At 39.5% G+C, this 13835-nt stretch overlaps 1 protein-coding gene across 3 annotated transcripts in view; it reads left to right on the forward strand.

The window, feature by feature from the left end:
* Positions 1 to 9294: 9294 nt before the first annotated feature.
* cntfr (ciliary neurotrophic factor receptor) overlaps positions 9295 to 13835 on the forward strand; it is a 343443-nt gene continuing 338902 nt past the window's right edge. The window contains exon 1 of one of the 3 annotated variants that reach the window (XM_063042795.1): positions 9295 to 9424. The gene's annotated coding sequence lies outside the window, so the exon portion shown is untranslated. Of the gene's footprint in view, positions 9425 to 10513; positions 10522 to 13835 lie in introns of those variants that run through there. The other 2 variants (XM_063042797.1, XM_063042796.1) reach the window with 2 other exon arrangements.

The following is a 13835-nucleotide window of genomic DNA, read 5'->3' on the forward strand; positions in this document are numbered from 1 at the left end:
GGGCTTCACCTGTGAAGAACTGGGCAGTATTCAATGCTTTTTGTTGCCTTTTTCATTGGTGTTTCCAGACCAAGCAGTGATATAATCAACTTGTCAATAATTAAGCTCTGCTCTACCACTCGTCAAAAGTGATACATTGAAACCCTCTCAGACCTTTCTCTCCATCTAATGACTACTCTTTCTTTGTTGTCGTTTTTTTTCTACTCAGATGTCTGGGCTTGCCTTCAACAGGAGTCCTTTGTGAGTTCAGTTTCTATCTAGCATTCCTCCATGGTCAGGGATTAAAATTATCAGCAGAGGTAAATTACACATTCTTGTTCACCACAAGATCGTTGAGCCTTTCTTCCACCCATCCGAGATATTTATTAGGTGCACCGTGTACACAGAGCCCTTAGCATTGTCAACAATCCCTCCCATCTGTCTAACAAAATAGTTGACCCCCTCCCATCAGGCAGGAGGTACCATAGCATTAGAACAAGGATGGTTAGGATGAGACTGGGAGCTTCCTCCCCATATTATGGAACTACTGAACTCCCTGCCGCCACCCAGTCTCATCATATATGAAGTGCCATTGGAGTATACGGTTTACTTCTTGACTTGCATCTTAAATGCACATTATTTGTTAATTTATTTGTGGTAATATTACCTTATGTGATGTGTGTGAGTTATCTGTACTGTGTTGTGTACCTTCACCTGAAGGAAGATTGTTTCATTTGGTGGTATACATGTTTAGAGTTGAATGACAATAAACTTGAACTTCAACTTGATCTGCTCCATGTGTTTGGTGTGGTTCTTCTCTTCACCTCCTCTGTCCATTCTCCATTGTTCAGCTTTTGGTTAGTTTTAAAACATGCACAGTGGTAACACTTCTACCTCAAATGTGCCAGTATGCACACTTCCTCTCCTCCTCTTCAATCATTGGCCAATTTATGCATTCAAGGGTCTGAGTGTTCACTTCTGGTCCTCTCATTATAGGAAGGAGGTACAGGCTTTAAAGAGGGTGCAGAGGGGAGATTTACCAGGATGGTGCCAGGATTAGAGAGCATGTCTTATGAGGATAGGTCAAGGGAGTTAGGGCTTTGGAGAGAAGGAGAATAAGAGGTGACTTGACTGAAGTATACAAGATATAGAGTGGACAGCCAGTGTATTTTCCTCAGGGCTAATACAAAAGGGCATAACTTTAGGTGTTTGTTGGAGGGTACTGGGTGTGATTGGGAGGTGCTAGAGGTACATTAAGGACGTTTAAGCGATTCTTAGATAGGCATATGGATGAATGAAAAATGGATGGCTATGTGTGAGGGAATGGGTAGATGGATCTTGGAGTACATTAAAGGGTTGTTACAACACCGTGGGTTGAAGATTCTGTACTGAGCTGTATTGTTCTATGTTCTCGACGGTATATTCTATGTTCTAAACATTCTGATGGCCCTTCCTTGCTTGAGCTACTAAATAATGATGATGACTCAAATGTATAACTTATTAAGAGTAATAAATTAGATAAAGTAGGGGTAATAGTGAAATGAGAATTCTCACGAAGTAGTAGTTTAATTTATAAGTGGCCTGTCTGACTTTGATTAGATGCTCTCACGTTTGTCTCTAATTAAAACCAACAGTTCAATTAATATGTCAAATCTTTTCAGGTTTCTACATTTTCTTAACTGCAAGGCAAAATATTTCCATTGTCACCACTGGAAGGTTCAATTTTCAGTTTCTGATTAGACGGAAACATCCAAAAAGAAAATAAACTAAATTATTTAAAAGTCAACTGCAGATATTCATTACAAATAGAAATATATAATTAATATGATAACTTATCAAAGACGTTCAACTAGCGATGTTTTTGTTCTTGAATTGATAGACCAGCATGTTACATGTCTATTTATACACCTTCATGAGCTTATAGGCCACAGGACAATAAGACATTGGAGCAGAATTAAGCTGTTTGGTCCACCGAGAATGCTCCACCATTCCAGCATGGTTGATTTATTATCCTTGTCAACCTCCAGCATCCTGCCTTTTCCCCATAACTGGGGTTATGCCTCCATATTACATGTCCTGTGCCTACATTTAAGGGATTTATAACTATTATTTTCTGGCAAAGTAGCAGTCTTTTAATTTGACTTGCAGAAGGTCAACACAGAGGTAACTCACTTGATGGATGATTTCAATTTTCTCCATTTTACTCTGCTTCCTTCTGCCATTCATTATTCCTTCAATTTCTCTTTCCTTTTTTTTGTTCTTAACCCTCTCTTTGTTGGTTCTCATTCTATCCGTTTCAAGTGTCCACCTTGCATGTGTAATGTTTCAATTTGCTAATTTCAGTATTAGGAAAAGTTTTGCCGAGTTGAACTCTGTAATATTATAATATAGGAAGCATGGCTGTCAACTTGAATTCATCAAGTCCCTGCAAACAGCATTGTGATAATGGCTAGATAATTGGTTCTAATAATGATATATGAGAAATAATTATTGGGAAGGGCACCATGGAGAAAATTGGAACATTACTACCTGTTTAACATGCCTGCAACGCATAAAATCGATCACACCTGTTTGCACCAGTAAGTATACTTCAAAAGTACACCATTAGCTCAAAAACACCCTGGGGTCTCCTAAGATTATGAAAGGTGTTATCGAAGTGCAAATTTTTCTTTGTTCTGCTTTTAGTTAAGATCCTCTTCTGGACGATGCCAACATTATTTCAAACCCCAAGTCACTTGGTGAGACATACATAGAGTTGATCTCAGATAAAGGGATTTCTCTGTCAAGCCATTTCCTTGTCACTCCAGTTGTACCAATTTGGCTGTGACACAATCCATTTGTTTTCCTCCGGAGTACACATCTAGAACAGAGGGCCAGGCATTATTGGAACCACATGTTCATGCTTCTCTCTCACTAGAGTAGAGCAGTTTACCCTGCCGAGAGCTGAACTAATGCTATTTACCAGCCCGCAGTAAAACTGTGACTGTGATCTGCATATGCATTGAGATGTGTAAGCCACTCAGATTTATTTCTGTATGCAGGTTGGGTAAGGGATTTGTCTGTGCTCTTGAAGAGTCTCTACTTTCATTTGGTTTTGTTGTGGTGAGAGTGAGACAGTTTCAAACCTCCCTATTCTTATATACTCAACGACCACTTGAACACTTGTTTGTGAATGCAAATATTTAATTAGCTAATCATGTGGCAGCAACTCAATAGATAAAAGTATGCAGTCATGGTCAAGCGTTGCACTTGTTGCTCAGACCAACGTGGGAATGGGAAAAAAATTGTGATCTAAGTGACTTTGACCATGTAATGATTATTGGCGCCAGACGGGGTGGTTGAGTCTCTGGAGTATACAGAGAATGGTGAGAGAAACAAAAAAACATCCAGTGTCAGGCAGTAATGAGAGTGGTCAGAGGAGAATAGTCAAACAGATTCAAGCTGATAGGAAGGCAGTAGTAATTCAAATAACCACACATTACAACTGTGGTGTACAGAAGAGAATTTCTGTATGCACAACTCATCAAACCTTGAAGTGGGTGGGCTGCAGCAGCGGAAGACCACAAATATACACTCAGTAGCCACTTTATTAGGTACAGGAGACATGTACTTTCATTTAGTTTTACTGTGATGAGAGTATGACAGTTTCTAACCTCTCTCTCTTTATATTAATTGGTCCATTCTTGGATCAGCTCAGAGGTCTTACTTAGACCCAAGTAAACATCAGAACAGATATATTCATTTGGATAAGGCAGATCTATAAGACAGGTGCAGAAATAGGCCGTTCAGCCCATTGAATCTTCTCCAAAATTCCACTCATGGCTGTTCTATTATCCCTCTCAATCCCATTCTCCTGCCTTCTCCTCATAGACTAATCATGAATCTTTCAACCTCTGACTTAAATAGACCCAACGACTTGGCCTCAGCAGTTGTCTGTGACAATAAATTCCACACATTTCCCACCCTCTGGCTGAAGGAATTCCTCCTCATCTAAAGGGACATCCTTCTATTCTGAATCAGTGCCCTCTTGTCCTAGACACATCCACTATAGGAAACATCCTCTCCACGTCTTCTCTTTCAATACTCGATAGGGTTTAATGAGATCACCCCTCAGTCTTCTAATCTCCAGTGAGTATAGACCCACAGTTCTCAAATTCTCCTCATGTTAACCCCCTCATTCCCAGAATCATTTTTGTGAACCTCCTTTGGACCTTCTTTAATGCCAACATATCCTTTCTTAGATTCGGGGCCCAAAACTGCTCACAATGTTTGAACTATGGTCTGACCAATACCTTATAAAGCATCAGCATTACATCTTAATCTCTGAATGCAGATTCTGTGATGGCATCAGCCATGCGCTTGAAGTGTTTCTACTTTCACTTGGTTTTGTTGCAGTGAGGGCGTGACAGTTTCATACCTCTATCTTTATTTTGATTGTTTTTTTCCTAGATCAGCACACAGTCTTATTTAGACTCAAGTAAACATGAGAACAGATCGGTTCACCTGGTGAACACAGATCTCATATATTAATTTAAGTTATTTGAGCACGGGATATGGAATTTCTTGGAACACTCAGCTGTTAACTCCTATTCCTAACTTCTACTCAAGCCACATTATCTTTGCAGCTATTTCAGAGAGGAGTAAAGAGTGAACCTCATTGTTAGTTTGTAATTTGTCTCTCCTCCCCCTTCTCTCTTTTTCCATTCCTCATTCTACTCCACTCTTATCCCTTCTATTATCTTCACCAGCCTATCACCTCCCTCTGATGCCCCTCCTCCTTCTCTGTCTCCAACGGTCCACTCTCCTATCCCATCAGATACCTTCTCCTTCAGGCCTTTAGCTTCCTCACCCACCACCTCATAGCTGCTCACTTCATCCTCCCTCTCCCATCTACTTAACTCCCCTCTCACCCGGCTTTACCTATCACCTGCCAGACTGTACTCCTTCTTATTCCGGCTTCTGTCCCCTTCCTTTACGGTCCTGATAAAGGGTTTGGCCCGAAACATCATCAATTTCTTCTTCTCAAGTAAGGCTACCTCGTCTACTGAATTCCTCCAGCATTTTGTGTGTGTTACTCTGGATTTCCAGCATCCACAGAATCTTTTGTGTTTATGAACCTCATTATTGGGCTGAGGGTCATAAAGAAGCTAAAAGGGGTAAATGAGCAGATTTTATTCCATAAAGGACCTTAGTAAATCAAATTTCTATGACCTATCAGTGGCTTCATGTCACATTTAATAACAATAGCCATTAGAAAAAAATACATTTCTTGAATCTAATTTCTGCATCTGCTCTGCTGGGATTTGAACTTTCAGATCAATAACTAGATAAACCAGGGCATGGAGTTACACAGTAAATGGCAGGATAATGTTGACGAATAGAGAGAGACCTAAGGGTACAAGTAAATAGCTCCCTGAAAGTCATGACACAGTTAAGTTAGACAGGACGGTGATGAAGGCATTTAGTAGGCTTGACTTCACTGGCCAGGGCAGCAGTACATGTTACAACTGCAGAAAACATTGGAGAGGCCACACTTGGAGCATTGTGTGCAGTTCCTATTGCCTGGCTCTTGGAAGGATGTAGTTAAGCTGAAAAGGCTGCGGGAATGATTCGCAAAGATGTTACCAGGAATGGAGGCCTTGAATTATAAAAAGATATTGGATAGCCTTTGGTTTTTACCCCCTGGATTGTTGGAGGCTAGTAGATTTTTTTTTTAATAAGGCACACTTTATTTTCTGTGAGATATATAACATCACAAGTGGCAAACATAAAATGAACCGTCACAATATAGGTATTTCCTATTCTCCTCTCCCCTCCACAGGAGCTTGACAAGTTTTTGATTAGTAAGGGCATCAAAGGTTATGGGGAGAAGGCAGGAGAATGGGGTTGAGAGGAATAATAATTCAGCCATGACAGAATGGCAGAGCAGACTCGAATTCTGCTCCTATGTCTTATGGTCTTATGGCACAGGAGCCTGAAAACCCACAACCAACAACTTAGGCTTCTCTCCCTCAGCCATTGGAGTTCTCAACAGTCCATCAACCCATGAACACTACCTCATTATTCATCTTTTTCACTGTTTATTTATTTTTATTTTAACTTATAGTAAATTGTTGTGCTTGCTCTGTATGTTTGCCACTAAATGACACATTTTATGACTAACATCAGTAATAATAAATGATTCTGATTCTGATCCTAAATAGTTCAAAATATGTCAGGTTTTCTGATCTGAATCACCATCCAATGACCTATGTGGATATTTTTTTCTGGCGTCTACCCCCCTTCCATTTCAGCCCTGAAGAAAGGTCTCAGCCTGAAACATTGACTGTTTATTCATTTCCATCGTTGCTACCTGATCTGCTGAGTTCCTCCAGCATTTTGTGCGTTGTGCATCGACTAAATTGAGATGCCTACCATGGTCGAATAACCTTTCAGTGAGGCTCAGCAAATCAGGCAGAATCTATAGATGGGGATAAACAGTTGGTGTTTTGGGTGCCTCCTTCCTTCTGGTCCTGATGAAGGATCTCGGCCCAATACGCCAACGGTTTATTCCCTTCCATAGCTGCTGCGTCTCTTGTTGAGTCTCATGCATTTTGTGTGTGTTGCTCAAGATTTTCAGTGGTCTCTTGTGTTTAAAGTTTTGTTAGCACAGATCATCAGCAGGCTTGATCACCACGGTGCCAAACTGGCAATGAAAGTTGATCTTGGCAAGCAAGTGAAGTTCCCTGATTTTATTGCATCATCATCATCACCACTGAGGCCTGGCATGGCCACTCAATTAGAAACCTCAAAGCAGGTCGTCATTGTAGAAGGGACAGTTCTTTGGGAAGACTGGTTTGAGGAGGCATTCAAGTGCATTATTTAACTATTTATGGTTCTATTACTATTTATTATTTATGGAGCAACTGTAACGAAAACCAATTTCCCCCGGGATTAATAAAGTATGGCTACGACTATGACTATGTATGAAAGCCAAATTCAAGGAGCAAGTAGACCAGTGCCAGGGACCGGGGTGGAGGGCACAATGCAAGCCTATGGAGGTGGGGTGTAGAGGTTTACCTGCGCAGAACCTACTCTCTCCTTGGCATTACGGGGGCTGCAAAGAAAAAAGCCATCTGGACCACCACAGAGTGAGCCTCCAGATGGCTATGGATCAAGAGGTGTGACCCACGGGCCAACGTTGCTGGGACACAAGCTGGATCAATCCTGGCTGGGTCGCCTGGGCAACGGTGTCTGATATTGAAAGACCAGAAACACCCGATGATCCCCCAGATAACATCAGTGATGACGTATCCCACGACATCCTAGGATGCGTCTCAGCATCACGGTAAAGTTCTAGAACAGTCATTTGGGTAAGCTCTCAATTTATTTAACAGCAAGGATCACCCTCCAGGGGAGGAAAAGAGGAATGTAGAGAAGGCAATTAAGGATCCAACAAAAAGAGGCAGGTTCCTCTTCCTTCCTTCAGAGATGATGAAACCAACTTTCCTCTGCAAGTCTGGGTAAATTAGCACATAATGGTCAATGTGCCTGCTTCTTCCTTATCATGCATGGCTCATTTAGCTACTTATTGCATACTTTTCATTGAACCATAAAGGAAAACCCTTATTTTATTCATAATGGATACTTAGTGGGTTTTTTGTAAGCAACACAATTAGGATAGGGAATAACAGTAAAAGTGTGGAATCAACTGCCTCAACACAAACATGTGTAAAAAGAGCAAATGATGTGAAATAGGCTCTTATTATTTTAAGGTCTGGTCGTAGCATTAAAGTACCATCATTCTCAGCATCAATTACTTGTTTAAGTTTTAATAGTTCTCCTGTTAGTAATTTAGGCTGGAGAATTTCTTTAATGATCAGCACATTAAGTACACAAAATGCTGCCAAACTTCAAGCATGTTTTTAGAAGTGTAATCACTTTTGCGTGAAATACGATTTTCTTGAGTGTTTTCTGCTATTACTGCCTGGATTGAATTGCTTAGTGAATGATTAAATTTGCAAATTGGCTGTTTCATTCCGAAGATTAAAAACCCTAGGCCAAGCAAAGGATTTCTTGGCAAAAGGGCTATTCATTTGTCAGATCTGGACTCACCACCATTAGGAGAGAAAAGAATTCAGCTCTCGGGCTATTTCAGATGCCCCGTAAAACATTACTAATAACATTACTGACAAAAGTTCTAATAGCAGGCGTAATCACAAAGGCCAGAAAAAATTACAGCTTCCACAGATATATTAATTTCGTCCGTCAAGTAAAGCAACGACTATTGATTACTTTCATCCTTATTACAGATTGTTGAATTTTTTTGAGAAGCTTGAATGGAGTGCTAAGGCAAAACTCCAGTAAAGTTGCAGCAAAAAAAATAGTTTTGAAGAAAATGGCACCAAAGGAGCAGAGCATGGAGGAATGGATAAAAATGAAGGATCTGTCAGTAATTTTAACACAACTCAGAGTTAACCCAGCTTTTCTGAATCTCTTTAAAATACAGCAAAACTAACGGGTTACTTTTCTTGTAGTTCTTTGGCCAGTGTTACTTATTGACTAAACTTTGTAAGGGAAATTGGTCAAAGATCTACCGAACTAGGATGTTTAAAAGAATGCCAAATTTCAAGACAATTCAAATAAACATCACTTGAGTATTTTGAGTAAACGAATGCAAGAGCTGTGCAGGAATATAGACTAATCGTAGAAAAATAGATATCATTTCCATATTTTTGGCATGTACATATATACGTGTATGCATATACATAATCACGCCACACTTGTCAGCTGAGACGGCCGATAGTGCGTTCTGAATGAGGTGGCAGGATCAGAGCTCAATTAGGATAAAGAGCCTCATGTTTTATGCAGAGACCTGAAGACCTTTGTTTGTATTGATTTGTTAATGTGTACTGTTGTGTTTTGCTGCCCTGCTTTAGAAATTGTCTTCAAGCTTGCTCTCCAATCAGAGAGAGTTAAAAAGAGAAAAAGCACACACAGAAAGAAATAAATTTAAGTCTTCCCCAATCGATTACATTTCCACCAGCACTAATGAGACCACCAACACCACACCCCCCCCAGCATCCCACTATCAAAAAACTCTTCTATTCCAGCAATATTCAAAAGTAGATATATATTTGTATTATGTGTAGATGAGGAGAAGATTTTTTTTTATCTTCTGTGCTTTTGTCTGGAGGCTGAGTTCTAGGAGGTTTGGCAGACACTGGTGAGTTTTTTTTCCAGAAAAGCTACACTTCCCTAAACATTGGCTAGGGGGTGCACGGCTCGTCTGATAATTTATTCTGCCCATCACAAGTGATTGCCTGGTCACATGGTGAGGCTCTGGAGTTTAAAAGTGCTTTAATCTGCATCCAGTGCGCAGCAGCTGGTGGCAAAGTAGAAATAATCTGGCAACATTGGCAACTTTCTCTTCTGCTGCGAGGTGCTACTGTCAAGAGCGTTTTCAGTAAGTGAAAAAACATCAAATGATGACAACAAGCTTGAATGAGCTGCTTATATTTTTCTTTTATTGGCTCAGTGAATTATATTTAAATACAAAGTTGGCTTAGATATGCTTTTATTTAGATATTGCATTATTTTCTTTGTTGCTGCACATTTGCAAGTAAGACAGGGGAGTTTAAATGGGGGAAAAGGGAAAAATAATTAAAATAAAGAAGATGAAAGATGTTTCACTGGATTGTCATGAAATGTGCGGGTGTGGTTGAAGCTGTATTGCTGGGTGAGAGTGAAGAAAGCACTGCACTGCTAGACAATTAGCTCGGATTCTCTCATCTTTTTTTGTAGTGCTGGTCTTGTGTTTAGGGGTCACAGAAGCTGGTGACCCAGTGTCAGCAGTTCTGCATGGAAGCTATTATGCATTCCTGATTGATTAGATTTAGCGGAAATCCTCTTGCCTTTTTCCTCTCTTTTCTCTCTGCTAGTGCTCTATTACTTCCAAAAACCTTCAGATCAGGAGTGCTTAGCTTATCACTGCTAGCTGCTAATTGCTAATCTTCCAACGGTGTCTTATTTGCAGGGCACAGTCGTTAGTCAACTTCAAGTGAGCAAATAAAAAATGTATGCAGAAGGGGAATTTTTAAATTCAGCTGCCAACAGTTTTAGAATATCCTGTTTTCTTTATTTCTCCAAACATGATGCTTTTAGAGTCAGGAGTGGGTGGACTGAAGGCTAAGTGTTAAAACTCAGATTCAGTGCATTTGAAATGGGAGAGACCTGACGAACAGTCTGTCCCTTTGGTCTGACCTGTTTTTTGTGTTTTCCAATAAAGACTAATGCCTTTCTAGGAGCTGCTCTACTATCAGTTAATAGGAATGACAGTCCATTTACTCATTTGCTTTGTGGAAAAGTCTATCAGGTAATTTGTTCTGTGCTACATTTTTAACGAGAACTATAACTCAAAATAGGATGACACGATATGAGTCACTCTGCTTCATCAATTCATTGCGATCATCTGCGCGGGCAGGTGTTTAGAAGAAAAATCTGTTGTTTACAGGGGTCACAACATTCATTTAAAGCCAGAACGTGACAAAAAGAGCCCTCAGGGTAAGAAATTGGAGAATGAATATTTAATTTTTAAAGCGGAATTGAGAAATACCCGATGACTGAGAATTGATGGATATAAAAACTGCCTTTTTCAAATATTCTACCGAGCAAACAGGTTAAGCTGTATGCCAAAGAAAAATATTGTCTGTAAATTATTTGTGCCATATGTGTTTATATATGCTTTTGATGTGTCTCTGGTTATCTGGGATACTTTATTCTAAAGAAATTATATTGAATTTGATCTTGTATGATTCTTGGTACGATTTATCTGGAATCCTGTCCTCTATGTGACGGGAGTTACTTGAGCAATTTATAAGCATGATTACTTTGCAGCTGGCTGCAGCATGAAGGTTAACAAGAAGGTTGTTGTGAGACGTGGGAAAGGCTGAGGTTTCCACTGGATGTGTTGGTGGCGAACTATGTGTACAGTTGAAAAAAAAGGGCAGCCTGGAATGGAAATTCTCCAAAAAAAAAAATGAGTTGCAAGGTGGATTCCAGCACAGAACATGTCACCAAATATTTAATATAAGTGAAAGATTAGTGTAGTTGCAGTTCAGATTATGGTTTATCTATTGTAAGTTGACTAGTGTTAAAACTTGTAGAGTGAAATGAATGTTTTCTGCTTTATGTCGGAACATTTCATCCGTGAATTGCATCTGATGTTGTGAGAATTTTCACTTTCTTCCTCTAATTATCCAAAACCCTAATCTTCTGGGGCTTTGGTCTCTTGCACAATGCAAATACTCCCCGACCTCTCACCATGATACTAGGTCTGCACAACTTTGAAAGGCACATTTAGAATATTATGATCCTAGCAGGAGGATGCAAGTTATAATAAAACTCGACTGGTTATATAGCAGAAGGAAGAATACGATCAATCAAACTTGATAAATGTTCCTTATTAGAGGGTTCTCAAACTGTTAAAATAGCACATGGCTTTAGAGATTAAATCCTTTTTGTTGCCTAATATCATGTGCCTTGACCCCTCATACAGCCTTCATTTGACCCTCCCTTCAAGAGAGAAAAGGCATATCAGAACATAATTTAATAAGCCCGTTGCATGAAAATACGACACAACGGTTCACTTCAAAATTGAGCTGTATTTTACCAAGTGAGAATGTTACTAAATCTTATTAAACAAATATATTTTAATATCCATTGAAAATTTTAATGAAGGGGCTGTTGAATCAAACTGAACTACGGAAAGGGGTAGATAATTAGGAAAACAGAAAAGTCAGCTTCATATAGAATTAAGCTGATAATTAGGTGAATGCTTAAAAGAACTAATTTGTTCCTGTTCTCCTTTCTGTTTTCTGATTAAGAAAGCATCTGGGCTGGCGGCTTCATGATTTTACAGATGCTAATTTGAAATACTGATGGCATATTTGGAAAAAAACAGTAAGGCAAAGTTTACTTCAATAAAGCTATTGCAAGAAAGACACACACTTAAACTCTCAAAAAGAGGAGCTATTGCCAGCAAAATAATTGAGCATGATATTAATGCAACATAACATTTGAAACAGTTGCCATGCACCTGACAAAATCTGCTGATCCTATTTGGACCTGACATTAGTCTATATTTCCAATTATCTCCATCAAATTCAGTTAAAGTTTTATAATGATAAAAGCAAATATGGTTAGTTTGGTGCAGCTTTTACATTGGTAGGGATAGAGAACAGATTAGAGAATAGAATCAGGGTGCTACAGCACAGAAATTGGCCCTTCAGCCCATCTAGTCCATGCTGAACTGTTACTCTGCCTAGTTCCATCGACCTATTCCTGCACCACAGCCCTCTATGCCCCTCCCATCCATGTATTTATTCAAATTTCCCTTAAGTGTTGCAATCGGTGCCACATCCATTACCTCCTCTGGCAGCTCCTTCTACAATTGCATCATCCTCTGAGAGCGAAGTTATCCCTTAGGTTTCACTTAAATATTTCACCTTTCACCCTTATCCTATGACCTCTAGTTCTAGTCTCACCCATCCTCAGTTGAAAAAACTTACTTGCACTTAAATCTCATCGATGCCTCTCATAATTTTGAGTACCTCTATCAAACCTCCCCTCATTCTTCTGTGCTCTAGGGAATAAGGTTCTAATCTCTTCATCCTTTCCCTATAACCCAGCTCCCTGAGTCCGGACAGTATAAATTTTCTCTGTGCTCATTCAATCTTATTGGTATCTTTCCTCTCGGTATAATAGCACAGAAAAAGAAAGCTGACTGAGTGTTACTGCCTACCCATGCTTCCCATACCTAAAGTATAGGTTCAATCTACAAACTAAGTCACGTTCACGGCAATCATGAAATACCCTATCCCTTTTAATTCCCTTTATTCTCCTCACAGACGATGTTGAATACATTTTTTAAAAGGGGGTGATGGTTTAAAGATTTGATGGAGTTCTCGCCAAGTGATAGAATGAAAATGTTAAAAGCTGATGGTTGCCAGATTCCTGACTAGATTCAGATGAAGGACAAGTGCCCACGTGACAAGCAATAGGTATTGCTCTGTTATTCCACTGCGATGATCACTTTGATGAAGCATCAAATAGCTTTACAAGATCAGAGGCTAAGAATTATAACAATTATTCTACATACAAAAGAACAATAATTAGCACATTCGTCACAAATACAAAGCCAACATTAAAAGATATATTAAAGTGCTTAAATCATTCAGCCCTCAAATTCTGTCATTGTGAAATGGCATTTATATGCTGAGATAAAAAAATGAAATTTTCTCATGTACAGCCAAACTTTAAATTTTCTAACTTGCTAGCAGATAAAACTAGTGAATAGTTGATTAGCCAATTAAGGAAAAATCAGGCCTGATAAATGTTGAAAATAGTTGCTTTCCTCAAAAATTCTCTGTATCATTTCGATTAAATATGTAATGTCACACTACATATTTGTAATTTTCCATTTTTGTACCAAGTGAGCTGTTTTGGTCCCCTTATCTAAGAAAAGATGTACTGGCATTGGAGAGAATCCAGAGGAGGTTCACAAGAATGAAAGGGTTAACATATAAAGAGCATTAGATGGCTCTGGGCCTGTACTTGCCAGAGAGTAGGAAAAAGGGGATCATTTTGAAACCTATCGAATATTGAAGGGCCTGGACAAAGTGGACTTGAAGAGGATATTTCCTATAGTGGGTGAGTCTAGGGCCAGAGGGCACAGACTCAGAACAGAGGGGTATCCATTTAGAACAGAGAAAAGCAGGACATTTTTCAGCCAGATGGTGCTGAATCTGTGAAATTCATTGCCACCAACGGCTGTGGAGGCCAAGTCATTGAGTATATTTAAAGCGGAGGTTAATAGG

Source organism: Mobula hypostoma, chromosome 3 (assembly GCF_963921235.1).
Source record: "Mobula hypostoma chromosome 3, sMobHyp1.1, whole genome shotgun sequence".
Lineage (NCBI taxonomy): Eukaryota > Metazoa > Chordata > Chondrichthyes > Myliobatiformes > Myliobatidae > Mobula > Mobula hypostoma.